Genomic DNA, 18109 nt, shown 5'->3' on the forward strand with positions numbered 1-18109 from the left:
AAAGAGGCCGTTTACTTGCTGGTTACACGCTTTCTTGCTGAGATGTGAATGTTAAGGTCTGGCAGATATGGAAAATGCCATTTTGATATTTTACATACTTTCTTGGGAATTTATTTTAGAAGCAGAGCAATAAGAGAAATAGTCCTGCCTTGGAAATATACATATAATGCTACCACTGGGGGGTTATTTATTTCCGAGGCCAACAATGAGGAAGTGTTAGGAAATACATTCAGAGTGATTTCAAAGCTGATTCCAGTCATGTGAGTAATCGTTCCATTTTCTTTTCGTATGTTATACGATTTTTTAAAAAGATGAACTAGTAAGGAATTAAAAGGCACTCTGGAACACAGACCATAAATATGAATATAAGACTTAGTTTTTTAAAGGAATAAGATGTCTTTAATCATGCTGAGATAAATGTTGACAGTGAAGCCAAATACTGTTCCTTCTATTAACAGGCACAATATTTTAAATGTAACTAGCAATTCCAGGATTTTGGGCAACTCTAGTAGTTTTTTCAAGATGAAGGGTCAACCAGTTATAACCCAGTGTCTTCCTCCTGGTCCCAGGTGGTCCAGGCCAAGGACTTCCCCAGTCATTTCCATGGCTGAGTTCCCACTGTACTTACATACCATGTGCTCTGCCCATAGGTTTGGCAAAAGGGTTAAGAAATGATTAGGAGAGAAGGTAACCCATGGGTCCTTTAGGTCTCCTTCCCACCAGTGCCACCAAGGGGAAGAACAGACTGGTGGGAAAGCTCGCCTGACTAAGGGGCGCAGAGAGCGGGTGGTCGCGGGGCAGGGGAGGAGCAGGGTGAGGGGGTGGTTCGGTTTTCTTACAGCCCTCTCTCTGGTAGGAAGTTCCTCAGCCTGGACTGTGTTAACGGTGATTGCACCTCTTGGAGGACCTGATGGAAAAGGCCAGGTGGTAGGATCAAGAGAAGAGCCTGGTTTTTTTTTTTTTTTTTTTTCATTTTATAAAGGAAAGTTTGTCTCTCTTTTTTTTTTCTTTCTATTGAAGTATAGTTGAGTTACAATGTTGTGTTAATTTATGGTATACAGCATAGTGATTCAGTCATACATATATGTATTTTTTCATGTTGTTTTCCATCATAGGCCATTGTAAACTATTGAATATAGTTCCCTGTGCTCTACAGTAGGACCTTGTTGTTTACCTATTTTTATACAGTAGTTTGTATCTGCAAATTCCAAACTTCTAATTTATCCCTCCTCCTGTTTCCCCTTTGATAAGCCTAAGTTTATTCTCCATGTCTTCAATTAAAAACAATGTTCTAAAAAATGGGCAGAAGACCTAAACAGACAGATGCTGCTTTAATATTAGTTCTCCCAATCTGGAGAGCCAGGTTGGCCTTGCCCTTGAAGGCGCATCATGAGCAGAGAGTTGAAAACCGATGGCTGCATCCCTGCGCCTCTAACCAGCTCGAGTTAGATCTCATGCTCGAGTCAGCTGCTCCTGGCTCTGCTGGGGGCAGGGTTGTCAGCGCAGTTCTGAATGAACCGAACTCAAAACCCACCTTTGTGTGCTGTTGGCCTTGGTGTGGAGAACGGCAGCTTCCCAGCACCAAGAGGCTTCACATGCAGGGCTGCTCTGCTGAAGATAGGAGAACCATCAACTGGTAGACCCGGGAAGATGCAGCCTAAGTGAAGTTGCCTTCATGTCCCTGCAGGTCCGTTTCTGTGCCCTTCTAGATACCCTTGTCTTTCTTCAGGGGCCCAAGGACCTCCAGCTCTTAACCACCCTCTCCACCCCCACCCCCACTGCCTAAAAAGCTTAACCTCAGGCAGGAACCTGTACCTCACCGGAGTCTTCCTGGGAAACTTGCAATGAGCATCTTCCCCTATGGGCAGAGTCTTTAGCTCAGATGGTAGAGTGAAAGATTTAGTTTCCTGTTCAAGGGTCTCAGGCTGCAAACTGGCAGAGTAGGACGAATGAGGGACATGTCTTCACGCAGCGGGCAGCCCAGCTCTAGCCCCACTGTGTCTGCACCCCGGGCACACACAGTTGGCAATATTTGGAGACACAAGATGGCAAAATAGAAATATGCTGATTCTTAGAAAAGAAATGTGGATATGAGAAGCCAGCTCATCTGTGCAAATTTTGGTGAAATTACACAGTTTGAACCACAGAACCTGACCTTCAGTGGCTGAAAGCAAATCACGGAGATAATTCCAAAGTCACTCTCAACAGAGGTGAGGGCTCTATCTTGCCGTGGATCCCGGACACCTCCAAATACATTCACGTGACTTCCCCAAGCCCTGTTGACACAGCTCTTGTGATTGTAGCCTGAGAAAGGAAGTGACACTCTGTGATGAGAGGTGGTCCCCGGTGACACCCCTCCAGCTGGCCACAGTGGGGGCTCATCTGGGGCCCACACATGCAGGATATCAGAATGTGCCAAGATCAGCAAAGTTAGGACCTGTGCACAGAATTCCATCCGGTGGGGAAAGGAGGCTGGACTGAGTGACAGATCTGACCCCAGCCCTTGCTTCTAACATCTTTGGCCAGTGGAACCAGAGGGTGGACTTGTTCAAGAGACAGAAGAAGAGAGAAAAGGAAGAGACAAGCCAAGGTCATAGCTGAAAAATTTTGAGTACTTTTGCAAATCAGACGGAACCAACTCTGTCAGCTACCCCGGAAGGTCAGAGCCTCCTAGAGATGAGCGGCAAGTGGTTCACGTGGTTTTGATGCTGCAGAGTGGCTCCTGCCAGGAAGCTCCACTGGGTTCTACCGGCGACAGCTTTTATCTGTTTAGCATTCCACTCTCCCAGGCTTCATCGTTATGCTCTTCTAATTGGCCTTGATGCCAAGCTCAGGGACATAATGAAATTAGAAAAAGCAACTCTGAAGGAAAAAAGCAACTCTGAAGGGAAAGAAGGAAACCATCTTGTGTTTGGATTTGATAGGATACCCGCGCTGATCAGATCCAGAGCTGGGCACCTGCTTTTGCCCAATCTTCCCGCTCAGGCTTTGCAGAAATTCCCACCTGACACCTGTCGGGGCTCCGAGAACAGATGGTGAAGACTGAATCCAGGGACCCCGGAGAGGCCTCTCTCAACCTGCATCTCCAACTGTCCTCTACTGGATTAGCTTCATGAAACACATGATTGTCCTGCCTTTGGAAGGAGGAACATTTGATGGGGCTGGAAAAGTGGGAAAGGATTTCTGCTTATTTAACAAGACAGGCTGTGCCTTTTAATGCTTATGGTTCCAGGGGGCAGGATACCAGCCCCTCTGGTTGGAGGGCCGCCCAGGGCCGCCCGGGACTTGCGGACACTCCACAAGCTGTTCCGTTGTTAAGTCTCCACACTAGTGCCTTGGACCATTTGCTGTATGTCAGACTTTGTGTGTGTGCACTAAACAAAAGAAAACAAAATACCCCAAAACCAGAAAAACCCCACCTCGCCTCCAGTGCTCTGCTGTACAAAACAAGGGCTGAGGAAGTCAGAGGAGCTGGAGCTGCAACTCTGACTTTCACAACAGATGTTTTTACATTTATTTTCCCCCAGGAGGAGAGGAAATGCAGATTGTCCATTTGAGCAATTTCCATCCCTTTTAGATGGGCCCCCTCGTCTTGCTGTGAAAGTGCATAGCTCCTCAACTGAATTGTATGGGATCATCTTTCCACAGGGAGGAAACCTAGTTAGCACACTTCAGAGGACCACAGGAAAGCGCACGGGAATCAGAGACGCATCCCACCCCAGTCACAGCCAACTCGGGCCCTTCGGGAGGGTGATGCTTGAGGCTGGGCGGTTCTGACACCCCAAAGAGGAGGCAGGAGATCTGTTTTTTTAAATGCTTATTTTTTTAAATGTAGAGGTCATTATAAAGTGTCTTGCAGTTCTAAGGGGAGCATCTTTCTTGGGCAGGTGTGCCAGGGATCGAACTTTCAAAGCCTCCCTCTCCACACGGGCCATGCTCAGGCCAGCTCCCGGGCATCAAGCAAAGGGAAGGAAGCCTAAGTAGGTTTTCCTTTCCTCAGCATGAAACTGCCGTCTGCAGCTGAACCGGTGCTCACTTCCTCAGCAAGTTCGGTTTCCCTGGAACGCCAAGGCCAGCAGAAAACTCCGGAAACTGAAACCATGAAAACTCCAGAGCTCCCAGAGGAAACTGGACCACCCGGAACCTCTCTAAAATGGGTGATCACTGACCAAGTTACAAGTCAGGAAAATGATCTCCGGGGAATGAGCATCTCTGAGGTCTCGGAAACGTTTCCACTGGACCGAGAATGTTTGGCCTCAAGTTTTTGGTTTTGCATCTGGATGGGAAAAAATATCTGGTGCAGTTTTCTCCTCAGGAGAACAGAGCAAAGGGACCATGACTGTCCCACCCTCTGAGGGCTCCAGGGAAGGTGGGCAAGGCAGGGCCCTGCTCCCCGTGCCTCTTCCAGCGGCTTCTGAGCCTCCATCCCGAGACTCGTTGCAAGCGCTCCAGCCGCAAAGCCACGTCGCAGCTGCTGACCGCGGGGCTGGCCTTCCAGAAGCTAGATCACATGGACATTAATGACAGGGATTTTCAATTTAGCTAGGCAAGTTTCACCATTTCCCCAAGTGGATAAAAGGTCCTGACTGCCTTTGTTTCTAATTAAAGACACATGGACAGAGGATGACCTGCTCCTTCCCTCCCCCTCCATGGCATCCCAGCTTGCCTGTTGCCGATTTGCTGAGCGGTTTTAAGCAGGTCACCCGATCTCTCAGTGCCCTGAGAGGAACCTGCACCTCTCAGTCGGTGTCCTGCACTCTTTCCGTTTGGTGACATTCAGCGATCATAAAAATGCTTTCAAAGCCAAGCCCTGGGTTGTCAGAAGAGCCATCCATCACTGAACGCAAATTTATTCTGTAACACTTCAGGTCTTTAGAACTAAATTGTGTAAGTGCAAGAAAACCTGTGAAATAAAAGGGAGAAGGATCAAGTGACCCCAGCAGTAAGTTAACAACCCCCAGGAGTGCAGGTTGTTTCTACTTGGGCAGCTTTACCTCTGTGGGTGTGGAAGTGTTTAGGAGAACAGACTGGTAACACATTTCTGGGCCAGAAGGCACATTGTTTGCCACTTTGTGTCTCTCCCGCGCCCGTCGAAAATACTCATCAACACGGGTTATAGTTCCTGTGCAGCCGCTGTGGTGGGTGGATGCTAGTCCTCTGTCTCCAAATGAACCAGTGCTTAATTCATGGAAGGTGGTTTCAGATCTGCTGGTTGGAAGCCACGTAACTGGAGGAGGAGCTGGTTTATCAAGCCCTCGCTCTGTGCCAAGTGCTTGTGTGTTAGCTCATGAAATCCGCCCTCCCCCCCTGGGTGGATAACTCAGTTCCTCCATGAACCCGGGCCGTGTGAGTTCAGGCTAGAGTCTTAACCACCTGCTGCTCAGCCTCCAGGCCTGCGCTAGTGTGATGGGGAGGCCTGCCCAGGTGAGAGTTCTCGTTCCCTCTCCCATCCCTTCCCGTCAGTCCTGCCTTACAGCCATCAAGGAGGACTTACGCAGAAGAAACTCTTCTCTGGGTCAGGGAAGAGTCAGAGAACAACGTTTTTGAGAAGATCATTTCCTTTAAGTGAGGATCTAAAGGGGAGAGCCTTGTCCATTACATCTCAATAAAGCTGGGGAAAATCAAGGGCATTGCTTAGGGTAAATATAGATAAGTAAATAAATGAAAAGTTAAAGGGTAGAGCCTTTCAGTATTTCTCAATGTATGAGTCCCAAAATGATGATAACTGCGTTGGATGTTTTGGTAACAATCCATGTCAGAGTCTAAAAAAGCAAGTCCTCCCCCTCGGTGACTCACCAGAAATGTGCTCAGAGCGCCTCGTGTCTAACACGCTTGGAAGACAGCTCATCCCCCTGCTCACAGAAGCTCCCCGAAGTGGCTTCCGGGGACGCAGGGGAACTTTGTTACTCCATCTTCCTGCGAGTGACTTTTTTTCTTTTTCCTTCTGGAAGAAGTTCAGAAGCAAAGAGGAAGTGTTTCTTCTGTCCTAGAACACATCAGATCAGGACTGAAAGCTATTAGAATTCCAACCCCTTGGACTCATGTCCCCTGAATGAAACTCCTGCCATCACTGGACAGGCTCTGCTGTGGGAGGGCAGAGGGAAGTGTTTCTGGCGGGGAGGGGTCAGAAAAGGGACTCCAGCTTTTAGTCACACACAGGGCTTGGCCGGGTGCTTTGCAAATCCCTGCTGATAAGTTGTTGCTCTGAATTTCCTCCATCACTCATGTCCATAAACCTGGGGGCGGGTGCCGCTTTATCAGGATAAATGTTGCCTTTTTCCTGGTCTTGCTGATGGCTGTGTATACTCAGAAGACCCTGAAAACCAAGAGCTGGCCACCCCCTATGAGAACGGTCCCAAATCCCAGTTTCCACTGAAGGAGATTAAGAGGGGCTTTCTGTGTGTGTGTGTGTGTGTGCATGGGTGTGTGTGCACCCTTTTGGTTTTTTTCAACGTTAGCACTGTTCAAAGAGTCCGTAGGAGGATTTTTGCTCGGAGCGCTGGCCCTGCAGGCAGCACACAGCCCCTCCACCACATCCTGCCTCTCCACTTCCTCCCCTCTCCTAGCTCCCACAGCCAAGATGGGAAGTCTCTCACGACCCTGTGGCGTGGCTGGGAGGAAGCCTGAACTTGAGACAGCTGGGTTTCCTGGGGCCTGGTCAGAGCATTGATCCCTGACACTGGGCTGCTTTCTCACCTATTTTTAGCCTCATGGCGCAGACCTCTCTGCGGGTTCAGGGTGCGTCCCTGTCGGGGCCCGGCCATGCCAGGGAGGGGGCCTGTGTGCCAGTGGGGATGTTGACCACCTGAGCAGGGATCCAGGCAGCAGTTAAATGTGGTTTGTCTTAACGTCAAAAGGAAGAGAAATAAACAGCCTTCACCAACTCCCTCCCCGTCTCCTGAGAACAAAGGTCTGAGTTTTTCCCTCCTGAGGCGGATAGCCCCATAAAAAGGCCAGCAGGACCCCTAGGCAGAGCCGCTGCTCTCCTCCCAGCACCGTCCGGTTCCCTGGCCCAGAAGCTTTATCTCACTCTTTGCCTCTAAAGCGGCTAAATTACACCTAGAATTCTATTGGTTCCCTGAGCTCACTTCTGATTGGTTATTTCCTTCATTCTTGACTGGTTATTACTCTCACTTCTGATTTGTCCACTTCCCTAACTTCTGATTGGTCCATTTGTAGTACTTCATTTGCATGGAGCTCACTTCTGATTGGTCTATTTCTACAAAGCTTGTTCCTGGTTGGTCAACTTCTGTTACACTTTATTTGCATATGATGTTGCACAGTGTAAAACTGGCAGCCTATAAAAGGCCTGTGTAAACCTACAGATGGGATCCAGAGCTTGAAGTTTTATTTTCTCTGGGCTTGCTGGTGTAATAAACCTGAGTTCTCCAACTCTCCAAGTGCTGCTTGGTGTCTTGCCTGCATCCGGGTTGGTGTCACAGCTAAGCTGTAACACTGAGCTGTAACACATTTTCCCGCAGCATTTCTGGAGGCCCCAGGGAGATTCCAACCACTCCGGCACCTTGACCCTCCACGACAGTGGAGCAACCGCCTGGAGGTTGGGAGCTCTGAAAGTGAAGTAGGAGGCGCGCCACCCGACGGTATTCTGGGTCCTTCTTTGCGGAGGTGATTCAGTCCTCTGGGTGGCTGTGCCCCAACCGAACTCAGTGGAGGGACAGACCAACTCACCAAGCAACACAGCTGAACAAGGTAGAAGCCCTGGGAAGCATCCATAGTTAGGTTAGGCTAATCAGGTTCTGTCCAAGTGGACAGAAGAGACTAATCATTTCCTTTAGGCTCCCCGCCTGACGGTAGTCTGACTGGGAGATCTGGTTAGATTAGTTTAGATAAGGGATGCCTCGGTGATAGGGAGGGAATGTGCAAATAACCTCTGTGTGTTTGTGTGTGTGTGTGTGTGTGTGTGTGGCCTGAAAAGCATGCGATCAGGTTCGAGTTTGTAGCTCCACGGCATTCTGCTACAGAGTTTGAGTGAGTCCCAACCTGCGGTTCCGTGGTGACCTCATATGGCTCATGGCGGTATCGGCCCTTCAGGGTATCGATCGGAGTCAGCGGTTTATACTGACCCGCCAAAGCTAAGAGGCATCTTCGTCCGCGCGAGGGGAGCGGCCAGGCGGATGCAGCGAAACCCTCCCTTTGTCTCGTTTGCGACACCGGCACAGGGTGGCTACACGGGGAGGGAAAGGGACATAGAACAGCCTATGAGTAAACGACCTGTGTGTTCTTAGGGACTAAGATGAGACTACGTTAAAGAGGTTGACACAACCTTGTCACCAGTTCCCCGGAATACCCTGTCGTGATAAATCAGCATCAATATACTACTCTGTCTAAAATTAAGACAAGACTTGAGCCAGAGGGAGCCAACCCAGGACTGGCTGGAACTCTCTTTTGAGGCCCACCCTTCATTTTGGTTTATTAATGCTGCTGCCAGCCATCCTGGCCTCTTACTTTGTCAATTCAGGCTATAAAGACTTTGTACAGGGACCTCTAGAGCTCCTGCAGGCCTGAGGGAGTCTCGGGGTTGCCTGCCTAACGTGGAAACCCCAGCCCATCGGCAGCATTTGCAGCCAAGCAGGTAGACGTTAGGCCCAGGGAGGCAGCCAGCTTTTTGAGAACTCCACTGTTTTGAGGAGTGGGACAAAGATTCTGGGGTCACAGTCCTCAGTGCCAGAAGCAGACTCACACCTATAGATCATAAAGCCTGTCAACTAATAGTAATGGGATCCTCAGAATCAAAGCCAACAGTTCTAGATTGCATGATTAGAAATTTCCAAAAGGGCTTCTCAGGAAACTATGGAGTTAAATTGACACCACAAAAATTGCGCAGGTTGTGCGAGTCAGAGTGGCCCACCTTTGGAGTGGGATGGCCCCCGGAAGGTACGCTAGACCTGTCAGCTGTCGGGGCCATACACTGGATAATCACCACGCCCCCAGGGCACCGTGACCAATTCCCATATATTGATTCTTGGCTAACAATCGCCGAAACCTTGCCTCCGTGGGTCCAGGTCTATGCAAAGGGACAGGGACAATATACGATCCTTGTGGTCCCAACATTAAAGATGAAAAAAGACAGAATGAAGCCAGTCGTTCGGGGCAACCCTGAAGAACTGCCAATGGTACCCTTGCCAGACGCAGCTCCACCACAGCTGCCTCTATCGGACGGTCCACCACTGCCTGTGCAACGATGGTGGCCTCAGGCTCTTAGCCGAAAGCCCAAGGGGTGGAAACGCCGTTCAGCCCCACGGGCCACCCAGCCAGCAGCCATGCTCCGGAGGCCTCTCTGGGAAACCCAAGGGCCCCAACATGTTACCGGCCAAGAGCCCAAAGGAAGAAAAAAGTGTTCGGCCCTGCAGGTTGCCCAGCCAGCGGCCACCCTCCGGATGCCTTTCCAGGAGACCCAAGAGACCCAACAAGTTAACAATGGTGGCCCCGTACAGCCCGGCCACTCCATCCTGTACTACCAGCCTCTCAGTACAACAGATCTCCTGAACTGGCAAAAGCATACTCCGCCGTATTCGGAAAAACCCCAGGCAATGATTGACCTCCTAGAGTCCATCTTCCAGACCCACCGGCCGACTTGGGATGACATTCAACAGCTGCTTCTGACACTCTTCAATTCTGAAGAAAGACAGCAAATTTTAACAGAAACTATAAAATGGCTACAAAAGGAGGCCCCAGAGGAAACCATCGATGTGGAGGAATGGGCCCGGAATGCAGCCCCAGACACAAGACCAGAATGGAACAATAACTCCCAAGCCGAATGGGAGGCTCTGCGGATGTACCGGAGAGCCCTCCTACATGGGTTGCAAGCCGCGGCAAAGAAACCAACCAATGTGTCTACGACCAGCATGATGGAAAAGCCAGAGAAGTCCCCCATGTACTACAGTGAGAGGCAGTTTGGGAGCCCAGAGACACATCAATCAACCACTATGGAGGACACCATAAAGGGAAAAGGCCCTATAAACAGAGAAAACCAACTAGCAGATCAAGCTACACACAAAGCGGCAAGTGAATCAGGCCATGCCAGAGATCTTGGGGCCATCCCGAAGGTTCAACCAGCACCCAGACCCAGACTGCTGCCAACACGTCCAGCATACAGCAATGAGGAAATCTCACGGGCAAAAACTAAAGGAGGATCCTGCGGCAAGGAAGGATGGTGGGTGATGCCTGACAAACGGATATATATACCTGAACGATTAGCCCACCAGGTGGTCCTTCAACAACATGAGCTCACCCACCTGGGAAAGACTGACCTAGAGGCCTTGCTGGAACAGTACTGTCTGATCCCTCAACTTCCATCCCTCTGTGCCTCAGTCTCAAAGCGCTGCCTCATATGTGCTCAGAATAATGCACGATGGGGGTCAACTGGACCAAGAGAAATCCAGTCCTATGGCCAGGCTCCTTTTAAAGATATGGAAATGGGTTTTGCAGAAATGGGGCCCGGCAGAGGATACAACTACTTGCTGGTTTTTATCTGCACCTTTTCAGGATGGGTAGAAGCATACCCAACACAGACTGAGGAGACAAGAGAAGTAACAAAGGCCTTACTCAGAGAAATCATTCCCAGATTTGGGATGCCATTAACCATAGGGTCGAACAATGGACCCACATTCATAATAAAAATAGTACAAGAAGTGGAAAAATCAGTAAACATCTGCTGGAATCTACATGAAGCCTACACACCCCAGCATACAGGGAGGATAGAGCGCATGGGCCAGACCCTAAAAAAGGAGATGATAAAGCTCAGTCGAGAAACTAATCAACCTTGGACTGACACTCTGCCCATGGCTCTCCAGTGGATACTCTATGCCCCTTGGTCCAAGACTGGACTCTCCCCTTTTGAAATCTTATATGGGAAACCTCCTCCCCTGATGTTACTAGGAGAAAAAGTTACAGAGGTGGGAAGCTTAGAACTTCATGAACAAATGAAGAGTCTCGAAAAAACTATGCGAGAAGTCCATGGGTGGGTAACTGACAGGATCCCAGTCTCACTGGGAACAATGTTACACCCATATGAGCTGGGAGATCAGGTCTGGATAAAAGATTGGACAAAGACCCTTGAACCCGCTTGGTGGGGCCCCTACACAGTTAAACTAACCATCCCAGCAGCTCTTAAAGTTGCAGGTATCGCCCCGTGGATTCATCACACCAGAGTAAAGAGAGAAGCACCACTGTGAGACAAGGACGTCTGGTGAATCAACCGGACCTCGAGGAACCACTTGCAGTCAGAGCCAGAGACACCCGCCTCACCTGCCAGAGAGCGCCAAGCCTTGCTCTAGCCACACCTGGAAGCTGGTAGTCAACGCACGGCGGAAGCCTGAGGAACAACCAATCAAAACGTAAAAAGAACTGCTGCCCTTACTTTATTATTGAGTGTTGTTGCTTTATTACTAGTTGTAGGACTGATGGCCACTGCACCCCAGGATTGGAACATAGGCCAGAAACTAACACCAGCTGTACTCTCTCTCTCTACAATAGAAAACCTAACGGTCAGTCGGTGTCTCCTAATGGAGGTATGGGTTCCTCTGTTAAAAATGATGAAACCCCAAACCCTTCTTATAGAAGTAGTTGCTGACATACCTCTTTACATGACGGGGGTTCCAACGGGACCCGTTCACCAAATTGCATTTGGCAGGGACCTACTCCCCAGAAAAAATCCCCGGCCCACATGCTCAGGGCCCTTCTATAGACCTAGCACGGGTTGAGAAAAGAAAAATAGACCTAGGTCCATGCTCTATAACCAGGACCCCCAGTTAAGTCCCTTAATAAACAAGGTCCATCACCTTCTTAATGCTACTAACCCACAACTAGCACGTGATTGCTGGCTCTGCCTGCGTCCCGTCCCCCTCCAGCATGTAGCCAGCTCAATAGGTCTCAAATCTAACCGAATTTAATGGCCGCCCTGTGTGGTCCCCTGGCTGCAGATGTAAGCCCCAAGTCAGTTAATGCACAGTTGGCCCATATGGCTCCTGACTGCATCTACAACTTGGGGATGAAACATTCTGTAGGAAATCTGGCCACTGCCCAGTGTGCCCAAACCCATAACTGCACAACTGTTTATGGTTGTATGCCTGCCAAACTCTGGTGCACACCGAGCCCAGGATCCTTTTTTGTATGTGGGGCACACGCCTACCGGTGCCTGCCAGCCAGTTGGACAGGTACTTGCACATTGGCCTTCCTTACTCTCAGATGGACATAATAGCTAATAACGAGAGCTTTCCTGTACCCCTGATGGCCCATACTCTTATCAAAAAGGGCCATCCGGTTAGTACCACTACTCATTGGGCTGGGAATAGCGACTGGAGTGGGCACGGGAATAGGAGGAACAGCCTCATCATCCTACTGTTACCCGCAGTTATCTGCTGAGGTCATTGAAGGGTTAAAACAGGTGGCTGAGTCCTTAATGACTCTACAAAACCAGTTGGACTCCCTAGCAGCAGTAGTCCTACAGAACAGGAGGGGTTTAGACTTGCTCACCACCGAAAAGGGGGGACTCTGTCTCTTCCTAAATGAGGAATGCTGTTTCTATGTAAATCAATCAGGAATTGTCACAAATATGGTCCAAAAACTATGAGATCAAGCTGAACGCAGAAACCAGGGATTAGCAAATTCCTGGGCACAATGGAATAACCTCTGGAGTTGGGCCTCCTGGCTCCTCCCCCTAGCAGGCCCCGTCCTTATGATCCTTCTAGCGCTGCTGTTTGGTCCCTGCATCCTTAATCTCATGACCCGTTTCATTATCGCATGAATAGTCACTAAGACTACAGCTACGAGTTACTCAGTACAGGCCCCTGGACCAGGAAGAACCCAATGATGAATAAGGGACACCACTCTAAGGTGGATGCTCACTACAGATGTTAAAGAGAGCATCAAAAGGGGGGAATGAGGCGGGAAGCCCCATAAAAAGACTGGCAGGACCCCTAGGCAGGGCCTCTGCTCTCCCAGCACCGTCCGGTTCCCTGGCCCAGAGGCTTTATCTCACTTTTTGCCTTTAAAGCAGCTAACTTACACCTAGAATTCTATTGGTTCCCTGGGCTCACTTCTGATTAGTTATTTCCTTCACTCCTGATTGGTTATTACTCTCACTTGATTGGTTATTACTCTCCTGACTGGTTATTAATCTCACTTTTGACTGGTCCACTTGTACTTTATTTGCATGGAGCTCACTCCTGATTGGTCTATTTCTACAAAGCTTGTTCCTGGTTGGTCAACTTCTGTTACTTTATTTGCATATGATGTTGCAAAGTGTAAAATTGACAGCCTATAAAGGCCTGTGTAAACCTACAGACGGGGTCCGGAGCTTGAAGTGTTAACTCCTCTGGGCCTGCTGGTATAATAAACCTGAGTTCTCCAACTCTCCGAGTGCTGCTTGGTCTCTTGCCTGGATCCAGGTTGCTGTCACAACTGAACTGTAACACATTTTTGCACAACACTCCAACTTAGTAGCCAGCCCTGGAGGGTGGCTGAGGACGTGTGACTCTGGTCACCTTGAAGAGGCAGAGTGAGGACTATCACACAGGACAGCCCCTCACAGAGCAATCAGGTCGTGCTTAGATGGAGAGCTGCCCTCCTCCACCTGCTCTCCGTCCACGTCCCTGTTTCTCCACTCTGCATCCATTAAGACCTGGGTCAGAGGCCCCCGAGCCTTCGTCACCCTGGATGATTGATGTGTGGCTGTCACCCTCACCTGAGGGGGCGAGTTGAGGTACAGGGACCGCATCTGTTCACTTTGTACTGCACATGTGCCTGGTGGTCCCTGGGTGAGGGGGTGGGGACATGATGGGGCTGGGCGAGGAGGTGGGAGGCATGGCTTGTGAGGCACCCCAGGTGATCCCACATATCAGGTGTTCAGGGAAAGCTGAGTAAATGATCCCACAGATGACATGCTACCGAGAGAGGCGATGCTTTTAAGTCAAGAGCCCGCAAATTGCCACAGTTAGAAAATCTATACCAGCTAATTCTGGTTTTATCTTTCTCATCCAGCTTACCTGTTTAAGACTTTATGAATTAAATAGATAAACAGCAAGGTCTGACTGTACAGCACAGGGAGCTATATTCAACATCTAGTATTAATCTACAATGGGAAAGAATCTGAAAAGGAATATACGTATTATATGTGTGACTGAAGCATTGTGCTCTACATCAGAAATTGGGACATTGTGAACTGACTATACCTCAATAAAATTTTAAAAAAGAACTATGAATTGACTCCATTTATCCAGACAGAAGATACACTGAAACCCGGGTTGATTGGGCCAGTTGTTATATGTGAAGACTTAAAACAGAATTCAGAATTATTGAATATACCATCTCTGGCCCCCCATCAGCTGTGTTGGGGCAGAATGTCACATCCAAAATCAGACATAATCATAAAAATGAAAACAAACCAACCAACCAGAAAGAACCAGGATTCACAAACTGGCGAGGGTCTTGCGTGAGACAACCATTGCCATTCACTCAAAAATGACATGTGGGCGGTGGTCCCACGGCGTTTGGACAGACCCCTGGGGCTTAGTCACACTCACTCTGGGGCCTGCGGCAGGAGGGGACGGCCGTGCCCTGGCAGCCGGGGGAGGCGGAGGGAGCAGCAGCCAAGGGAGCAGGCGAGAGAGGCAGGGCCAGGCCGGCCTGTGTCCTATCTGGGTCCTGCTTTCTGCTCAGGCCTTTAACTGCCTTGTGCAGGCCTCCCCCACCCATGGGCACCTGATAAACAGAACCTGCCCCCACCCCCACTCCCAGCCATCTCTGCTGCCAGAGCCCAGTCCTCCCTCTCTGCAGCTCCTTGGGTGGCCGAGTCTTCCTGCCCACCCCTCCGAAAGGCTACCCTTCTGACTGCTTTATTAGCTCCACGTGGCTCAGCCCACAGAGAAGCAATGACTGGCCTCCATGACCGGGTGTCCTGGGTCTCCCCTCCACTGAGAAAGGGTATCCGACAGTTATGAGATGGAGCTGCAGAACCAACACCAGAAGGCGGAGCTTCAGAGCCCAGGGTAGGGTTAGGGGACCAGGGCAGTTCAGCCCAGAGGGACCCCAGCCAGCCCAGGACAAACTACAGCAGAGATGTGCCCCGCCAGAGTGGGCATGAGACTAGGGGGCCAGCACTGGCCTGACCTTGTGACCTCGGGCACGAGCAGGTTCCCAGGCCACGAGCCCAATATTATGCTGGCCCAGGTCCACTGCGGTCTGCTGGAACAGAGAGGGGCTGATGGCTATGCCAGCCCACAAAGAGGAGGGGAGTTCTCTGGAGTTCTGGGAAGATCACTAGCCCTGGGGTTCATAACCCAAGGATGTAATCAGAATTATCATAGGTTTTTTGTTTTGTTTTGTATTTCCCCAAGATCTACATGCCAGAGCCTCCTCTGGACCTGACAAATCAGCATTTGGGACGAGTCTGGGGTGAGTCGGGCAGGCACCAGTGACTAGAGCGCTGCCCAGGGGCAGTTCTGAGGCCGGAAACCATATCTTTTTACCTTGCACTTAGCACAGCCCCTCTCACGTAACAGACCTACAGGGACATCATTGACTGAGTGAATGACTATGTGAGTAAATGACCAAATGCTCCCGGTGACAGAATTGTTGATGATGCCAACAAATGCAGGGAAAAAATGGAGTTTCCCATAATGGATTTTAGCTTGCAGTTACCCACCCAGAACAGCAGCTAAATATGACAACAGTAACATGTACTTTCTTGACTCGTGGGGTTGGACAGTGCATGGTGGCACTGGATGAAGCGAGGATTTGGATGAACCATGTAGGGAAGAGTATAAAGTCAAAGCAGGCACTCCACCTGACTCACCTGACTCACAATTAATTATAATCTGAGGTGTAATTCTGCCTCTGGAAACAATGGGAACCATAATTACATGTCTAAAGCCCAAAATGGAATCCCGCAAGTGTTTGACAAGCAGAACATAAGGGTGATGGAGTGGTTTAGCCGTTAGCCTGACCGCAGGGCAGCCCTGTGCGTCATGCTTTCAGGCCGTGGCAGGGTTTCTCATCCTCTCCATCCTTCTGCAGTGAGTGTGGAGCTCGGGGCTCAGGGCCACCAGCTGGATGGTGTGTGAGCTCAGGCTGGCCTTGTGGACCTGACCCATGTAGAGAGCAGCCCTGCAAATGGGTGTGGGCCTCGGGCCAGAACAAAATTAATCCAGGCCTAAATGCAACCAGGGAAAAGGTGTCGAAGGGCGGACAAAGAGGGAAATGTGGCGGGGACCAGGGGTGCTGGTGCTCTTCTGGTTTCCCGAGCTCAAAGCCTGTGATTGGGTTTTTTTTTTTTTCTCATTAGCAAACACGCAAAATGTAAGATGAGTGGATGGAAGTCTTTCCAGATACGTATGGGATGAGAAAACAGTTCATATGGGAAGTGGAGTTAGGCACTGAGAGAGGGCTTCCCTGCCGTCAGATCTGAAGCAGGCCTCCAGGCCAGCCTCTGTGTCTTGATCTCAGCACCCCGCTGTGCCTGGACAGCGCCCGTCACACGGGGTTGTTTTGTTCACCTGTTTCATGGTGTGTGTCTGTCTCCCCCATTGGACTGAAGTTCCACGCGGCGTCGAGTCATGTCTGCCTTGCTCACCTCTGATTCCCAGCAAGTGGCAGTGGCATTCAACAAACGCTCATGAAATGAATGGCGGTGATCCTGACCCAGCCTTCCTGTAACAAGGCCAGGCCCTAGGGCTGGCAGGGCGCACAGTTTGCCGCCTGCCTGTCCCTCACAGAACTCCCTCCTGGCCTGCAGCTCTCTTGTCCTCCCCTGCTCTGGCCCGGGATGCCTAAAACACTCACTCGGTTTTCTCTGAGCCATCTAGGCAAGGTGGTGAAACACCACCCCAAGAAGTGGAGCCAGAATGCGAGGAGCGCAGGCACATGTGAGTAGGGAGGGCAGGGCCTGTGCGAAGGGTGGGCTGGATCCAGAGAGCAGCGGTCGACAGGGAGCTGGGTCTGCAGTCCCAGGCGGGGGCGATGGATGGGCTGGAGGTGGAGGGAGGGCAAGGAATCAGAGGAGACCAAGCACATGGTGACGGGGAACTGGACACTGCAGTCCTCTCTTCCATCACGTTCCACGTCTGTGCCTCCGCAGACAGAGCCCATGGGAGGAGCAGTGACAGTAAATGACATTCCTTGAACTCTTAACTGTGTGAACTGCAGAATATCCTTGTGGGAGTGACTAGCCCATGCTAGGGACGGGGAAGTCAGAGGGGCGTGGGTTTGATGGCCAGGATGGTGTTATCGCAGGAGAACCAGGACTGTCCCAGTTCTGTCAGTTGGTCCTCCTTGAGTGAGGTTTGACTGTTGCGGCAACACAGGGAACGTGTGTGATAGCACCCAAGGAACAGCAGCAGAGCGGCAGCCACAGCACAAGTCCCTGTCACCTCCCAGTGTCCCACAGGGAGCCCACGGGTTGAGCTGGATCGGAGCCCATGACACACAGACACAATCCACCACAAAGACCTCCCACCCCCGCCCCACACACAGAAATTAAATTATAGGATGAGCAAATGAAGACTGTCTGTAGGGAGAGAATGAGCACACGAAGGCAGGCCCAACTGCAGTGACCAGCCATCGGAGTCCTGGAAGAGGGGTGTCAGAACAGGGTGGCCTGGGTACCTGCCCTCAAGGGGTGGCGGCCTCCGAGTGTCACCGTTCTGTTCGCAGCTGTTCCTTGGGGGAGAAGGATGCTTCCCATGGAAGGGCCGGGCCAGGATGAGGTGAAACAGCAGAATCATGAAGTCATGGGAGGGAAACCCTCTTCTTGTTTACAGCAGTGGTAGTAATGACGGCAATGATAAGCATTTTGATGTCATCATCTCCATGATGCATGTAAGTGTATGCTTTAATCTTTATAGGGATCATGTCAGGTTGCTGCTATTAGCCTTGAGATAAGCAAGCGACTTACTTAAGTGACTTACTCAAGACCACAAGCTTGGGTAAGTAGCTGAGACAGAACCCAATACCAAGAAGGCAAAGCCCTCGAGCTTTCTGTCCACCACACGGTAACTGAGTTCATCTCGCTGGGGACCTTGAGGTGGCTATGAGGGCAGAGCTGACTCTGCACCAGGCATCCCAGCCAAGCCCTCTCCTTCCTATCACCGGT

The 18109-nt window shown here is 50.5% G+C and overlaps 1 long non-coding RNA gene across 1 annotated transcript; it reads right to left on the reverse strand.

Annotated features, from left to right (window-relative positions):
• Positions 1 to 492: 492 nt before the first annotated feature.
• Positions 493 to 6018, reverse strand: LOC141576014 (uncharacterized). The gene is made up of 3 exons (XR_012504177.1): positions 5797 to 6018; positions 1535 to 5205; positions 493 to 907 (listed from the first exon to the last, which is right to left on the reverse strand). It is a non-coding gene; the product is annotated as an uncharacterized LOC141576014 (long non-coding RNA).
• Positions 6019 to 18109: the final 12091 nt, after the last annotated feature.

Source organism: Camelus bactrianus, chromosome 35 (genome assembly GCF_048773025.1).
Source record: "Camelus bactrianus isolate YW-2024 breed Bactrian camel chromosome 35, ASM4877302v1, whole genome shotgun sequence".
In the NCBI taxonomy this organism is placed as follows: Eukaryota; Metazoa; Chordata; class Mammalia; order Artiodactyla; family Camelidae; genus Camelus; species Camelus bactrianus.